The sequence below is a fragment of the Sinocyclocheilus anshuiensis genome, unplaced genomic scaffold (assembly GCF_001515605.1).
Source record: "Sinocyclocheilus anshuiensis isolate Anshui unplaced genomic scaffold, SAMN03320099.WGS_v1.1 scaffold122, whole genome shotgun sequence".
Classification (NCBI taxonomy): domain Eukaryota; kingdom Metazoa; phylum Chordata; class Actinopteri; order Cypriniformes; family Cyprinidae; genus Sinocyclocheilus; species Sinocyclocheilus anshuiensis.
Genome location: NW_015544153.1, coordinates 1,287,529 through 1,305,513, shown reverse-complemented (window position 1 = coordinate 1,305,513; position 17,985 = coordinate 1,287,529). Strand labels below are relative to the sequence as shown.

General features: G+C 35.8%; 2 long non-coding RNA genes across 2 annotated transcripts in view; both read right to left on the bottom strand.

The window, feature by feature from the left end:
• Positions 1-3,505: 3,505 nt before the first annotated feature.
• Positions 3,506-4,807, bottom strand: LOC107695238 (uncharacterized). Its single transcript, XR_001634976.1, has 3 exons — positions 4,735-4,807; positions 3,745-3,812; positions 3,506-3,660 (listed from the first exon to the last, which is right to left on the bottom strand). It is a non-coding gene; the product is annotated as an uncharacterized LOC107695238 (long non-coding RNA).
• A 7,718-nt stretch (positions 4,808-12,525) lies between these two features.
• LOC107695237 (uncharacterized) overlaps positions 12,526-17,985 on the bottom strand; it is a 15,614-nt gene continuing 10,154 nt past the window's right edge. The window contains exon 3 of the long non-coding RNA XR_001634975.1: positions 12,526-12,538. This is a non-coding gene — a long non-coding RNA (uncharacterized LOC107695237). The remainder of the gene's footprint in view (positions 12,539-17,985) is intronic.

The following is a 17,985-nucleotide window of genomic DNA, read 5'->3' as shown; positions in this document are numbered from 1 at the left end:
ATAGTCCTAATTACAGCTCATAGCACTAATTACAGTGAGTAGTTACCACTCCTTGACTGTAGTAAGACTTTCATTTGCATTTCAATGATGATTACTGAACCATTTGTTTGGCGCATTCTTGTATTCTTTAAATGTTCCGGTGTTGTCCTGGCACTTTCAGCCTCAGAGTGAAAAAAATAATGTCAGATAAAGTTTAAAATTAGAAATCTAAAGAAAATAAGATCATGTTGTGCAATATAAAGTCATAATTGTGACTTTATAGCTCACAATGTGACTTATGTTGTAAGATGTAAAGTTGAAATTATGAGAGCTGCTATTATATTTTGTGAGCGATGAAATGTGAAGTGGCAACAACACCAAATAAGGTTGCCGTTGTCTTTTTTTTTACTCTAAAGTGGAAACAGGCTTCTATAAGTCCATTCTTATATATAATCTATGCGATCAGAAATACTTAGAGTAATTCTTGTTACAATTTATTTGAGTTGTAAAGCTATTTAATGAAACACTTTACAGTCATTACAGGGTTTATGCCATTCTGTTGGCATTTTTTATTCCACACCAAAATTGTGTTAACACTTGTCTTGTGCATATACTGTTGAAACAGTGGGTATTTTAATGTTTATGAATCGGCCTCAACCACTTCCAGTTTAAGTGCCTTGCAGACTTTTGTAAGGAAAAAAGTGGAACTTAAATCTTGAGCTAATCAACATCATGCCACAAATGCTGTTGATTGATTTTAACTTGTACTGAACCCAAAATATGAATTTATGACGTCACCTTGTAGTTTGAAATTATCATGAACTTCTCAGTATCTAGTTTTTCATTTCTATATGGAGGCTTTCCGGTTATTCAGCTTCAGGTGTTTGCCCAAGGTTTATGCTGAATCTTAAACATACCGAGCTTCATAAGAGGCATAAGAAATATCTTTAATTAGGTCTCTGTAATAATCAGGCTCAAGCCTAATTAGAGCAGCGCTGGTATTCCATTACTTCAAGCAATGGGCCTGAGGCATAGTCTACATATTAGCTTGAACAAAAGAGCATTCAGTGAGCACACGGTAATGAGTGGGATTGTTTGTATATATCTACAGCTGACAGTGCTGTCTCCTTTTACAATAGACATATGCACTGGAATGATAGTTTTATGATAATTGAATATCTCTGACTGCCCAAGAGCAAATGGTAATTCTCATTTATTTTCAGCCGCAAATTTTTTAGAGAGATGTGCTTGGATTAAGTAAGCAAATCTATGATTTTTACTTAGAAAAGTGCCACAAGGAAATGTACAGCTTTTAATTGTGTGTGTGTAATCTTAAACAAAAGCTGGGGATTGTTTGATGTGCCAAACAGCTAAAAAAAAAAATACTTGCTTTATTTCCCTTCCAAGTTTTTCTGAATTGTCTTCACCAAGATGAATGTTAGGACCAAAGACTGAATCTACTGTAACATCAAAGCGAATACAAACTAAAAATTGCAGATTTCACATACTGTACACGTTTTCTTTACAGTTGTACATGAATATGAATTTCAGAGACTCAGACTGAATTTAATTTAGATTATTGTTTGAATATAAAGCTTAGTGTTTTCATATTATAAAATGACAGTCAATAACACTGCTTTAAGAATGTTTATATTGAAATATGTTGTTGTTGTGTCAATAATGTGCAGTGGCGCAGAATACACTAGAATTAGTTTGCTAGAGTTAAAAAGCTGTGTAAAAAATATTTACTCATTAGTAAGGTCGATTTTTAAATGGTTTAGATCCTCATTAGAAGGTTCATGGTCCACAAACATGAGTGAGATGGTCCTCACATCCACCTCCACGTGGTTCATGACCCACTCAGAAATGCATTTGTTCATTTTGTTCCATCTCTCTCGGCCACGTCAGCAGTGATCAGATTCTGGTGCACAGTGAAAGTGTGTTTGATCTTTAGCTGATCATTAAATGAAATCTCTGCATGAGGTTTCCATCTATGCTCAACTAGATATAATGACCTCAAACCCCCTTCAGGGTTTTTCCCCCCTGCATCCCCTGTCTCCGGTATTCCAGTGTTCATTTCCAACACACTACTGTACCAAAGAAACTCCTAGTTGGGTTTTAATTACAAGGTCTTTGTTTATAGAAACAATTGATCCACACAAGACAAAATGCCCTTTTATGCTAATAATACTCGGCTAGTGTGTTACCCAGCCGTTTCATTGATTCTGACAGGCAGGAGTTCAGGAGGAAAGTCAAGGGAAATGAAAAAGAAAGAAAAAAAGTCTATAAAGCTCAGGTTGAAGGCTCAACTCTCTTAGGAGCATTGTAGTTGAGCTAGCATTTAATTACAGTTACTTATACGCATACTGTAACTCTGCATCTCTTTATAGTTTTCTGTAGCTTAGGTTACAGAAACATGTAATATATTTAAAGTCAAAATAGAGTTTATATGCAATTCTGAATTTATATCATAATTTTGACTTTTTCCCCCTACAATTGGGGGAAGTTTATGTCTTGTAATTCTGAGTTTATACAATTATTTGTTTTTCTCAGGAAAACAAATCCAGATTGTGAGATTAAAAAAAACACACACACTTTTACCTTTTTTTTTTTTTTTTATTTATTTCACGGCAGAAACAGGCTTCCGTAGATTTTTGTGTGTGTCTATGCATATATTTTTCAGGGCAGAAGCAAAAATGGGCTATAAATGGAAGGATTGGGAACAAAAGCAGTAATATATTCATCCTCTTAGCCTGTAAATGAATCCTGTTAGGGAAGAGCAAATGTTTTATATGAAAAGCCAATCGAAATGAAAGCACTCATAAACTCAAATACATTTTCCATTGTCTTCTCTGGAAAGTGAAAATGAATGTATATGACTGAAAAAGAAAGGTATACATGGATGAGTGAGTTATTGTCTATTAACTGAGTGAACCAGTAGAACAAAATTCATTTTAATTGATTACTCAATATAATTTGACAGTTTTTAAGGAAGTCATTTCTCTCTCTCTCTGATTAAATCAGGGGCCGTTGAGAGCTGGACACCAGAGATTTGCTGTGTCTCATTATGAATGCTGTGTATTGGACGCACGGATGGGGAAAATGAAGTGGGCGAGTGGGTGTAAGTGTAAGCGCTGGCGACTGTGGGTGCAAACTGTCTGTCTGTGCATTATTTCAGCATAATTACAGCTCCACTCCTTTCATGTTTGCTGTATGTGTGATTATTATACAGATGCGTTGCGTGTTTCTCCGGACCCTGACATACACAAGCACTTCTGAGGAAAAAAGCATTCATCCACTACAGCGACCAAGCTGAAGTCAAAGGTCTGTGTTTTAATTAGTGATGGGTCATTCATGAACGAAAGACACAGGAGGGTCAGCTTTCTCATGATTTATCTTTGGCTGCATTACAATAACTTCCTGATCAAAGATTGCGTGTGAACGTGTGCAGGGAATTTGGCTATTGAAAATATAACGTTTCAACTCAGAAAAAAAAAAAAAAAAAAAAAATGAAGGCGTATGAATACTTTCGCAAGGCACTGTATATGACTAAGGAAAACAACCATAACAGTATAAGAAAGAAAAAAAAAACCCTGACCTTTTCATTGAAGTGACAGAATACACCAGAACGTAACCATGAATATCCATAGAATGAGACTGGGGGAAAATGGAATACTCATCCTAAACAGAAAAGGGGAGGGGACAACTGGTATGAAAAATGATGGGGAAAAAAGTTACAGAAAGTTTGGGCTGGGGTGTTCTTACCTGTCCAGCTGTGTCAACCAACTGGAGATTGAAATCCTGGCCATTCACAGACACCATTTTATTAAAAGCTTAAAGGCAAACAGAAATTGAATTGGGGATATCAGAACCTTCAAAGGTAGTTTTGGAGCAACAATGTTTTAATACAATTTCCACTATGGCTGTTGAGATCACAGCACACAAGCAGGAATTGAAAAGTGAATTAAGAATTCAGAACAACAGAATTCAGAAATATATGCATATGAAATTTTGTTTTCAAGTTTCCCGTTTAGCCTGACAGGTGTCACTATATAGTAGTCATTACTGATCACTTGATGAAAATAAAAATATGTTGGCAACACTAATAACACAACTTTAATTACTCCTTAAACAACATTATACTTAGCAGATAAGTGGTTCATTAACATTCATATGATTATAACAGTACATGAATCAAATTTTAATGACACTAATTTCTATTTAAACAACTAACGATCTGTTAAACATTATGTAACAATGTTTGTTAATGAATAATTAATGTTATTACACAAGTTATATATATGTTATATATGCATACACAAAGGGATAAATATATAGCATTCAAATTTACATTAAATTTGCGAAAACATTAAAATAAAGAAAGACATTTATATACATATATACATTTATACTAAACTAGAAAGTGAATACTAAACAAAATAATAAAAACAGTAAATGAAAAATAAACAAAAGTGGTTACACTATGTTGTTTAACAGATTACAGCACACAGGCTCATTTCAAATGCAAAGAGTCATAGTTTTCCCCAGAGGAATGCCAATGAGTCAATGGTCAGAAACAGCCCTGTCAACTCTCATACTTTCTTTCTACATTATATAATGGTCTTAAAAACTTAGTAGCATATACTAATTGCTAGTCACTACATGTAGGCCTATTAGTCCATTATGGCATTTTAGAATAATGCAATCTATGAATGCTAGAAAAACAGTATATCAATAAAATATTCCAGTACTCACTGTTTTCAATAGTAGGGTCATAGGAATCTACAAATTGTCCTTCTACAAACTGTATCGTGAGGGAGGATTTTCCTGTTGTAAAATAATTCAAAATGATTATCAAAGCAGTGTTGAACAATAATTAGTAACAAAAATGTGCCACCTATTATAAGGGTGCTGTTGAATGTACAATGATAATCAAACAATTATTTTATAATAATGGGAAAAAAAAGGATAACTAAAGTAGCAGAAAGGTGTTGAGAAAGCTGCTGACTGATCAAGACACATGTATATGCAGGTTAAGAACATGCCACAAACACAACGCATATGTGTAATGCACTTTGTGAATCCTTTTTTTGCCCTTTTTTTTTTTTTTTTATTTATTTCACGGCAGAAACAGGCTTCCGTAGATTTTTGTGTGTGTCTATGCATATATTTTTCAGGGCAGAAGCAAAAATGGGCTATAAATGGAAGGATTGGGAACAAAAGCAGTAATATATTCATCCTCTTAGCCTGTAAATGAATCCTGTTAGGGAAGAGCAAATGTTTTATATGAAAAGCCAATCGAAATGAAAGCACTCATAAACTCAAATACATTTTCCATTGTCTTCTCTGGAAAGTGAAAATGAATGTATATGACTGAAAAAGAAAGGTATACATGGATGAGTGAGTTATTGTCTATTAACTGAGTGAACCAGTAGAACAAAATTCATTTTAATTGATTACTCAATATAATTTGACAGTTTTTAAGGAAGTCATTTCTCTCTCTCTCTGATTAAATCAGGGGCCGTTGAGAGCTGGACACCAGAGATTTGCTGTGTCTCATTATGAATGCTGTGTATTGGACGCACGGATGGGGAAAATGAAGTGGGCGAGTGGGTGTAAGTGTAAGCGCTGGCGACTGTGGGTGCAAACTGTCTGTCTGTGCATTATTTCAGCATAATTACAGCTCCACTCCTTTCATGTTTGCTGTATGTGTGATTATTATACAGATGCGTTGCGTGTTTCTCCGGACCCTGACATACACAAGCACTTCTGAGGAAAAAAGCATTCATCCACTACAGCGACCAAGCTGAAGTCAAAGGTCTGTGTTTTAATTAGTGATGGGTCATTCATGAACGAAAGACACAGGAGGGTCAGCTTTCTCATGATTTATCTTTGGCTGCATTACAATAACTTCCTGATCAAAGATTGCGTGTGAACGTGTGCAGGGAATTTGGCTATTGAAAATATAACGTTTCAACTCAAATTAACAAAATGTCATTTTGCTAAACAAGACTGAATGAGCGAGTTTATCAAGATTGAATCTGACAATTATTACCAACAGCTGAACAGATGAATTTTGTTAGACAAGTGACCATCTCGCTGTATATTTTAATCACATAGTAATGCCTAGATATTCTTGCAATCACACATGCTAATTACAAAATACTGAAATAAATATTTTATTGGTGGCTGAGATATTGACACCATAGTTTAAGTGCTTGCACAGCCACTCAGAACCACACAGAACAGGTTTTGCAAGTAGCACCACTCACATTTTCTTCAGAATAGATGTCTAGCTTTCTTTTAAAGTATGTGTTTTTTGAATAATGAGTCATACTTTGCAGTGCTGTGGGCCTCAGGTGTAATTATCTCTCCAAACATAGATGGTAAATGTGCCTTTGCTGTAAAAAGCCAGAATAATCAGGACATGAGACAGCAGAGTTACTCTGTGGATGATGACAGAGCTCTGTCTGCTGCTAGATATTATTCACTCCCTCTCTGTCTGTTGAGATCATTCTTAATTCTTAATTATTATAAATATTGAATCATTAGAATTAATCATATATATGAATTCTGCATTAAAATTTGTTGCATGAATGAGCATGATACTTCTGAGGATCAGATGTCTGTTCCTTCAGAGGACCGAAAGAGTCTGTTGTTTCACGAACAAAGAATGGCACTTTGTAAAATGTTGGACAACAGAGACTGGGTCACAAACCTTTGCACGCATGCTATCGTGCTATGTCTCATTTTCTGCTTTAAGAAACAGAAAAAAGCTTTTTCCAGCACTTCATGTTTCTGGTGTCCTGCCAGGAATTGCGTAATCCCCAATAAAAGGCTGCAGCATATTGCTGTAGAGCAAAGACGGGGCGAGTTTTACCGTCCCCTCGGATTTCAAAGTTGTTCCGTGAGCATAATGAAATCTGACAGATATTTCTCAGCACTGCTCTGACACTGTTCTACATGGAATTAATTCCAGAACAATCAGATTTGTCCGACCCTTCATGCTCTCTCCCAGGACTACCTAATACACGACTTTTCACTTTCCCCTCTATAACCCAAGACTCAGCAGTGTGTGTGTGTGTGTGTGTGTGTGTGCTGTGTGTGAGTGTGTGTGTTTGGAGGCAGTGGAGGAGGGGGGGAAGGGACCCGTAGCCATCATATGTTTAAGCGATGGTGTTTTTTAATCATTGTCTAGATTAGTGTAATTAAGGAAGCATATGGATGTACACCTGCTCTGGAGCTCCGTGAGTCACAGCTCTACATAAAGATCCCTCACTCTCCCACAGGTCTTCACTTAAACACTTTCCTAAGGCTCACTTAATGCTGACGCAAGCATGACGTGCAACTTACAACCACCTTTTTTAAACTGATGACATAAATGACATAATTCCAACATTAAAAGGGAAGAAGAAAAATCTCATAATCCTAATTTTTTCAGATTTCTAGGAAATCTTGTGCAGAGAGGAAGTGCTGACACTCCTCTTTTTAAATTCAGCTGAATTCAGGCAGGCATGTTTTAACCCAACTAGATCAAACTACACAAATAATACATTATATGGCATACCTGACTCCCTAGTAAGTTATAAAACGTAAAACAATTCAGGCTCTAGAACCTGACTGGATAAGTCACAGAATGTTGGTACAGAATGTTGCTTGGCAACCATAAGCATCCTTTGCTTAATCAGCGGTATAGCTCGTATTTATTATTTTTATTTATTTCTATTGTTCTTGCCATTTTAAAAACCCAATAAGTTTAGAGGCTGTGCAGTACTGTGATTTTATTATAATTATAGTAATGAGTTAAAATCATTGTAATGCTTTGCCTCTCATGGCTTATTTAAACTGAGTGGCATTCTGAGAAATCAAGTGTTCTTCCACCCTGCTCCATATATGTATTAACTACAAAGAAGTATATATATATATATATATATATTTTTTTTTTTTTTAGTCTACACAGTATTTAAAGTTTGTCAAGTTTGTCTTTTCTAATTAGAAAGTACACATATTGCAATGCCATTATCTGGAGGGTTTTAAAAATATATTTATGTGATTAGAGTGTTAATGACTTTTATGATATAATATAATGACAAACATAATTCAGAATATCGCAGAATGGGATCTCCAGATGTTGCGAATGTCACTGCGTGATTTGTTTCTTGAGCGGTGCCTCATTTGACACATGCTGTGAAGACACAGATGTGTACAAAAAGCCTTTGAAATGGGCTAATACTGTTTAAGTGAGTTTGATGTTGTGCATCACAAAGAAAAATGTTGCGTTTAATCATAAACAAGTAATATTGGACTCCACAAATAGACAGTTGTTTTTGGAATGAAAGCCGGACTTTTAGATCATTAATTTGAGAAAGATTCTGCTTTTTGTGGTTTATGTGCTTGCAATTATTGCAAACACAAGTTAATTCAAGGGCTCTATGTATTTCTATATAGCAAAGCTGACACTAAGAGACAAATAAAGTGAATTGAAAGGCTTTCATATGCTGTTGGACAGAAAAAAAAACTGATTTGTGCAAATTATTATCAGTTTATAGGCTCAAGCCATATTTCTTATTGAATGCGTGTTTGATAGAGAGAGCATGTGGCTTTGGTTGTACGCTGAAATATTTCCCACATTCACATTCTGTTCCGTTTTGAATATGGAGCCCACACACACACCACAGCGAGACTTTGTCATAAAAATGCGTGCTTTTGACATCACAGCCTGAGGATGTGACCACATTAAATCAAATAAAGCTTTATAATCCAGTGTGTGAAGAGGCTGAGCTTAGAGCTGAGGAGAAGGAAGCGCATCCTGAGCGCATTAATTCACTATCTCGGCTCTGATGAAATCATATGACTGCAGGCAGGGAGCGTTATTTTGCGACAGGAAGTCATAGATGTCATTGGCGGAGCTTGCGTGTCAGTTTATTTATTCAGGTCTGGCATCGCTATGGCAGATGCGTGCTGTTTTAATTAGGACAAATGCCACCTAACAGAACCTCCGTTTGAGAGGAACCACAACGTGACGTTGTTACAGCGGCTGATATGAATCAGGTGACATACACATACACAGACATGCAGTGCAGTGTGTGTGTGTGATCTGCGCTTTGTATTGCTACCGATCTGGATGGCACTGATAAAACTAAGCCCACGATTCTCGTTTAAGCTGCAGTCCCAGGCCTGCTAAGGAGCTGCAGGTATTCTGAGGGCACAAGCGCTCCACGGTATTCTGAGTCTCAGCTGAAGAATGCTGATCTGGGATCATAATCCTATTAACCAGGAAATGAAAAGCAGAAACTGATCTAAGACCAGTTATCACACAAGCCCAAAGCTTTCAGTTTGTATAATTACCAATAATGGGTGCTAATAATATCTAGGACTAATTAAATAGATAATGTTTATCAGAATGGAAGGTGAGGTCAATCGCAATGCAGTCTCAGAATAGATCCTACTGAAAGGCAATTAGCAGATCAACTTAAATATTCTAATTAAGAATGCTCAATATATTTTATTTACATTATATTTTAAATGTGCTTGTATATTATCATCACTATATAATTGTCACCTTGGAATTATAAGGTTCTATTTGCATTTTTGTCAAAATGTAGTTATTCACATATTCTTTTTCTATGACAACTTATTTACAATTTGTGAAGTTTTTTTTTTTTAAGTTGTGTACATTTTGGGACTGATGTATGAAAGAGACTTGTTCCCCATATCCCATATCACTATATGGAATGCAAAAACTTGCAAAAAAAAAATGCTCAGAATGAAGATAGAACCTTATAACTGTGACTTAATGTATTTTTTGTTTTATATGTATTAATATAATAATAATACATGTTGTTTATAGTATGTTGGTATAATATATTAATGAAATAATAATTACATTTGTAGTACATATAAAATCATATTGTATGATGTATATGATAATATATAGGCAAGTTTATTTATATAGCACATTTCATACTCAAAGTGCTTTACATAAAAGTAATTAAAATAATCAAAACAATCACAATAATAAAAACAAGGAATTACAATGATCTACAATATATAATATACAATTATCTATGTGTGTGTGTGTATACAAACACACACTTATACGTCATCTAATGCTTACTTAAAGTTGATCCTTAAAAAAATGAATACATTAATAACATTGTTAAATGTAATATTTCACAAATTTCACAATGAATATCTGTACATTGTATACAGTGAATACAGTACATTGTAATGTCAAACAATGAATACAGTACATGAATATAGTACATATAGTACATTGTAATGTTATGATGCCTAAACTCACTTCTAACAAAATGATTGATTTTACTTTGTGTTTTATTTTAATGTATTTCAACAAAATAGTGTACAATTGTATAATTAGCTGTTCGTCAGTTATTGGCCAAAGCAAAACAAAAGAATCATCAGTATATGGGTATTGGACAGAATTTTAATATCATTATATATTTCTTGAGTCATGGCAGTATAAGAAGTTCACAGAACAGTTCTAAAAAAATCCAGTCCAGACCACCTGATGGAAAGACCCTCAGGAGAGCTACATCTTTCCTGGCTCAAGCTCGTCAAAATGAACCACATAGGCTCTACAAAGGGCATTTTTCATCACGTGTGTCCTGAAATTTGCCGGTGGAGGTATTTAATCAATTAAGAGTCTGAGTTTAATGTATTCTGCGCTAAGTAGCAACTGCAAATCACGCTGGTAGCTGTGGAAACAGGTGCAGTGGAGTCTTCACACATTCAGAGCTTGTGACAGACTTCAAAGTCTGACAGCATTTTAACATCTCATCTGAAGAGTTTGACATAACAATGGGAAGTTTTAATTGTGCAATTTGGAATCCAAATGAGAAGACTCTTATTATACAAACTCAAAACTGACAGAAATAAAGGGAGAGAGTATGTTAGTGATTGTGTGCAAGACAAAATTTGCAAGAGAAAGCATGGCCTTGCTGAAAACAAGACAACAGTTTTGTAATATTAAAAGAACAATGAAAAAGTATAACATCTTAGAGCGGGACAATAAAACTGAATGGAATTTTTGCTTTAATTTTTCAAATGAAGGAAGCCGATGCAAACCTGCATTGTTGAAATAAACAGAAGCAGAGATGTAAATTAATCCAACTTCAACTGTGTCTCTTCTTGAAGTCATAAGCATGCTGGTTTGTTTCCCAAATGTTTTACAGTTCATGTCTTGCTAAGCACACCATTTAACTGGGTTGTGAAACACCTCTTTTAAGGGATTAGCTGCTAAACATAAAGAAATGTAAATCTGCTCAGTGCTTTTCATCATATTTAAGGGATAATGTGCCAAAAAATAAAAATTCTGTCATAATTTACTCACTCTCATGTCGTTCCAAAACATATGGCTTCTTTTCTTGCATAGAACACTAAAGAAGTTTAGCAGAATGTCCAAACTATTCTTTTCAATACATTGAAAGCGAATGTTAATCACTTTAATTCTAAGGAAAAAGTAGTGCAACAATAGCTCCTTTAGAAAGAAAGTCGATTTGGAAAAATATCAGTGTGAGTAAATGATCAAAGAATTTTCTTTTTTGTGTGAACTGTTCCTTTAAAGGTGAGATGTGGACAGAAAAGACAATCACCCTGTCATTTTCAGTGTACTCAACTGCTATTCTCTCTATCTTTGTCTCTGAAGTCAGCTATGGTGCTGATTACTTCATCGATATCTTTCTTGCTATTCATTTTTGATGTAAATCATTATCATTCCTCTGTCTGTAATGACCGAATCCAAAGAGCACATAGCCACACCCGAGGCTGAAAACACAGTATCATGCTCTCACTCTCTCTCTTTGAGAATAATATACTTTACTCTCACATATACTGTAGATGTGATCAAAAATGACAATTCTGTCATCATTTACTCACCCTCATGGCGTTCCAAACCTGCATAACTCTGTTTCTTCCGTGAAACACAAAAGAAGATATTGACAACAGAAAGTCCATGCTCTTTTAAATGGTTGTCAAGCAATAAGACTCATTTCAGTCTGTTCCTCACACAAAACTATCATGTATCTTCAGAAGATTTGGATTATATAGCACATAAGTCATGGATCACATTTATTATGCTTTTATGCTGCTTTTTTGGAGCTTGATGTCACGGATAGGTGGTGGTAGGAAGCGCACGATGAAGGAGATGATTATAAGAAAAACAGAGTCTTTAATAAAATAGCAAACTCAGGAGAATCACAACCACGTACAACACAAACAATAACTGACAAAGGACTGGAGAGAACAGGGAGTATGTATACAGTACACACAGTAAATGAAGGAACTAAACAAGAACAGCTGGACAAGGATTAACTAATCAGTAACCATTGAAACTAACACAAACTCATCCAGACACAACAGGAACTAACTTAACAGAATGTAATTGTAACACTTGACAGGTGCCCTTCTAGCATTTTATGGAAGAAAAAAAGCATGAACATTCTTCAAAGCTTCTCCTTTTATGCTCAACATGAGGGTGAATAAATAATAGAATTTTTTAGTGCGAACTGTCCCTTTAAAATGGTTAATGTTTATTTATCTCCCTCTGTGTCTCTTTTGTCTGTTCTCTTTGTCTCTTTCCTTTTTCCCCTCTTATCCTATCTGACAAGATGCCGCGGGAGCAGACGTATGCAGGGCTTCCGATAGTATGACAGGTTCATATTTCTCCCGTGTTTGGCTTGGCAGGCAGCTGGTGAATCTGGCAGGGGAAGACAGTGGGGTGCTTGAGTGTGGGTCTCCTGACTCCTGGGTAGAATATACCTGCCTCTGCTTCTCTAAATGTTGAGAACAGACAGCTCCTTAATGCTGCCTGTGATATCTGCTGACACACCTCCATAGACCTTCACCTGTGAACCTCATAGGTACAAGTAACACATGCAAACGTGTGACAACCATCTCAATCTTATTATAGAAGCTATAATTTAGAAAATTTACCTTCGATTTTCACCATGGAGTTGTTTTTTGGTGTTTGCTTAAAGGTAGACTCAAAAATGAGAATTGACTCAAAAATGAGACTTTACTGAAAATGTTATCACCCACAGGACATCTGAGATTTAAATGAATGTGTTTGTACATCGGGACAGATTTGGAGAAATTTAGCATTACATCACTTGCTCACCACTGGATCCTCTGCAGTGAATGGGTGCTATCAGAATGAGTCCAAACAGCTGATAATAACATTACAATAATCCACAAGTAATCCACCTGACCCCAGACCATAAATTAATGTCTTGTGAATCGAAAATCTATATGTTTGTAATAAACAAAACCATCATTAAGATGCTTTTAACCAGCTAAAATAGTCCTCTATCCATGATATCACTTTCTCCAGAAAAAGCATCTCATCTGAGAGAAATATGCGCAGTTCAAGCATGTTTTACAAGCAAAAACACTCCAAAACATTTCTAAAAAAATTGTCAGTGGATTTTGATGTGAGAAGGCAAAAGGGGATGGATGGTTTAAACTTTAGGTAGCACTACTATGGATTATGGACTTGGCGGTATTTTGGCCAGAAGCAATAGTTTAAAGTTAAAACGCCTTAAATGATGGATTTGTTTCTTACAAACACACAAGACGTTAAATCATTGTTTTTTATCAGCTGTTTAGACTCTCATTCTGACGGCACCCGTTCACTGCAGAGGATCCATTGGTGAGCAAGTGATGTAATGCTAAATTTTTCCAATCCGTTTTGATGAAGACACAAACCCATCTGCATCTTGGATTGCTTGAGCATGAGTAAATTTTAAGCACATTTTCATTTTAGGTGAACTATTCCTTTGTCATGAAATGGAAAAATATTTTTTTTAATGCACATGAATGCACGTAATGTTGATGTAATTTTGAACAATTCATCCATGCACAATTCATCCTTGTTTACATTGTTTTGACCTTGTAATTTTTTATTAAAAATGATAACTCAAACTTCCAATAAAATGACAGACTTTTCGCTGGTGACATAAGCTGAACTTCTTCAATCATTTAGTTTGCTTAAACCCTGATCTTTGCAAGCTCGCATTCAGATCTGCCTCCATCCAATCAACAACCGAGAGACAGAGCCAAGACCCTGACCCTACATTTATTTTTTTTTATTTTTTTTATCTATGTCTCAGATGGATGTCAAAATATGGAAGCAAAGATCTGTCACTATTTCCTTTACATTGCAACTTTATGAAGATGTATTTTGCCTGTGCAAAAGTGATACAGTTCGGGATTGTCGCCAGGGTATTGCTGTGTGGTTGCTAGGACGTTTACCACCAAAACTGTAGGATGCATGTCATTTTTATATATGGATCAAGTCTCTTATTTATTGTGAATCTATGATATTTTTTTGGACTTGTTTTTACAACCACAAGGCGAACATCGTTAGTCTGGTTGCTTAGACAATAATAGCACACCTCTCCTCAATAAGCCGCATGATTTCAGGTATCATTCATGTGCGTGCAGGTGTGATATTCAAATCCCTTACCCCTAAGTATGAGCAATAATAATAGCAATAACAGCTCAGTGTTCTCAAGCGTGTAATACCAGTTTTCTCTCTGCCAGATTATTATTCAAATGGTGGTCTACACCTAAATTTAATTAATACAGATTGACCGAAAGAAAAAAATACCATATAAGCATCAATTCTCTGAAAGAAGGATCTGAAAGAAAAGTGTTGCGGTACGGCAGTTTTGAGTATCACCATTTTAAAGTGTGACTTTTATTTCCTTCTCAATGTCCCTCCTGTGGTTTAATTTAACAAGGAGTGCCTGCAATTCCAGACTGACCATTAGTGCTAGATTTAAAGGCTCTGTATTGCATTAGTATTCATATCTGTAATCCCATTTTCAGCCTGTACCCATGATTAATCTAGTTACTAAAATGAAGTCTTCAGTTGTAAAAGCCACTTTTTTCTATGATATTTGTGGTTTATGATGTTTTTAAACCTCTAAAAGCTTCCATCTGAGGTATATTAAAATGTTTGGTTAAAGGTCATGTTTATGGCAGATTTTGATTGATTCTTGGGTATAATTACTCTTAGAAGTAAAGAGGCCCTGTGTGGCATTTCTATCTCCATTATGAATAAAAATACAAGACCCACACAAACTAAAAACCATTGCTTGAGTCACACAATAAGCATGTATGCCTCATGCGGAGCTCTCCAGGGTGCTGAAATCAGGACGAAGGCTTAAATGTCAATGGTACCAATCTGACTGCAGAGCTGTCCATGGTTCTGAATGGAGCGGGAGGCTCTGCACAGTGCCGTGTTATGACGACGCTGTCCGTGGTGCTGATGAGAACTGTTGATATGGCCCTGCATGACATTCCCTCTAATTTATCCCAGATGTGGAAACACATATGCGTATTTTAAACACACACACATTAACATTAATAATATGACAGTATTAGGCCTGATTCACACCGCACATGAAAGTGTGTTTATTTTGACGCTTATATTAATATGATGCAGTAGCTTAGCATAAACTGGTTCAAGCAGTGTTTTGGTGCTAAACTCATTTTTGCCATGCATAATTATTCTGAAAATATGGTGAAATATGCTGTATTCCTGTTCATTAACAAAATCTTTTGCATTTGGTCTTTTATAAAGTAACATAAAGTACTAGAGCAGGGGTAGGCAATGTCGGTCCTGGAGTGCCGATGTCCTGCAGAGTTTAGCTCAAACCCTGAAAAAAAAAACGAAAAAAAAAAAAAAACTCTGCCTGTAGCCTTAGTGATCCCGAAGACCTTTGTAGCAAATTAGCTCAAAAGGGAAATATATATAAATAATTACAATTAATTATAATTAATTGCAATTATTTATATCAGTTGCCAGTAGTAACTGTAGCAGAATTAATATTATCATCAACTAATCTGTTCGTCCAGCAAACATTTAGTGTAATTTCATATTAACTCTAAGAAATAATATTAACGTGGCCATAGAAAATAACTCTCTTACAGTATTAGTGCATTAGAGCATGTAACAAGATCAGGAATTTTTAAAGGGACACTATCTACAAGCAGTGACAGAATCAGAAACTCATGTAATTTGTGCACAAAGGTTTTATTAACTAAACACTAACACAAAACTAGTCTAACAAACATACACGCACACTCATACATGCATGCAAAGGAGAGTTAAACTGGATAAATAAAACTGTTCGAGAAACCAGAGAATACAGCTTATACTAAACTCTGTTTCATTTAGTTAAATGTACAATACTTGCATTGCCTTGGCTGTTGAACAAGCATCCAGATGCAGTCTCAGATGAAAGTCTTGAAGGTTTAAAAGTTTGGTGGTGTTGGAATTGCATTAATGTTCTTCCGGGTTTGAAGAGTGATGAACTCCAAAGATGTTATTTTGACTCAGTGGTAGTCGGGCGAGTTTTCTCCCAGGTGGAAAGTGAAGACATGACTGTATAGTTGAGGCTTGTCACCGGCCCCGGGAATTGGTTAGTCCCACATGATCAGCAACCAGAAGACGAAGCAGAAGAGCAGCAGAAGATGATAAGAGAGGGAGGTCACTGATGTAGTGGCCTTTTAACTTTCGTGGAGGTCACACCTCCAGGGGGTCATTGAGCCAATGGTAACTTAAACTTTTGAAGGGAAAGTTTACGACTCTGTCTTCGAGCATGGTATTTTGCATATGTAATTGGATTGGGTGTTGGTGCAAAACTATTAAAGATTCTTTCTTATAACACTGATATGTTGCATAGGTATCAACATATAATATGCAATATCATCATATTAAAAATTCATAGATACAAAACATGGTATATGTGAGGTTACATCAACTAGTGTCTCTTTTGATAAGCATGCATAAAACAGTATACACTACAACGACACAAAAGACATATACAAGAACAGTAATAATACACATACACAATGTCCTGGAAATATGTATGTCATTCATAGAAGGTTTTCTATGAAAGAATGGGGAAATGTCCCGTTTTATGGGCATTATGTGTCTTTCCTATGGGCAAATGGAGAGAGAGTTCCACATTCCTTTAGCAATAAAACCAGTGTTATCAGATTATTTGTCATTGCTTGCCATGGAAACCAGAGGCCTGTTCTGCCTTTATGGGGTTTTAGTTGCTCTTTGGGGGTTGTCCACAGAACTTTAAAACATAGTTTGCTTTTTGGGTTAAATATAATGAATAATTGTGTGTCTGACTGGTCCAAGTGCTGGAATGTTTCCTCACATTCTTGTATCCAGTTGTTTTCATGCACTTTGTGAGTGGTAAAGTTGCTCCAGATCCTACCTCATGGTTCAAATGCTTCACCATGATTAGCCTGATCAGGTGTGTTTGATTAGGGTTGGAGCTAAACTCTGCAGGACAGCGGCACTCCAGGACCGATGTTGCCTATCCCTGTACTAGAGTGTACTCCTCAAACATTAGCCCAGCAACACCAGTAAATTGCCGTAAAAGTACCGGAACGACTTTACATTCTCATACCTGTAAATTTACCGGTATTTTTGAAAAGGTCCTGTTAACACCTGATCTCTTAATGGTAATTTACCAGTAAAGACTGTATATGTGACCCTGGACCACAAAACCAATCACAAGGGTCAATTTTTCGAAATTGAGATTTATACATAACCCAGCTTTTAGATGATATATCAATCTCAATTTCGAAAAATAGCGACTTAAGACTGGTTTTGTGGTCCAGGGTCACATATGTGAAAGGGACTATTGTATGTCAGGCTTGATGGAAGTTGCAGATGCAGTGACAGACACAAACAGTAAATTTTATACAATAAATCTAAGTGAATCCAAATTATTTCAGCAATTTATAGCTAAAGTTGTGTTTTGTGCCATTCAGAATTGAAAATGCCATTTAACAAACAGAATGCAGAATTTCAATTCACTTTGGAATGCAAGTAGAGTTAAAGGGAATTTTCATTTCAAAATTATAACATTTTTAACTAGAAAAGCAATGTATGTCACAACAAACTTTGAATGGTGCTTTGACAGACTTGTTTGAATTTTGGGGGGGGGGGGGGTGAGT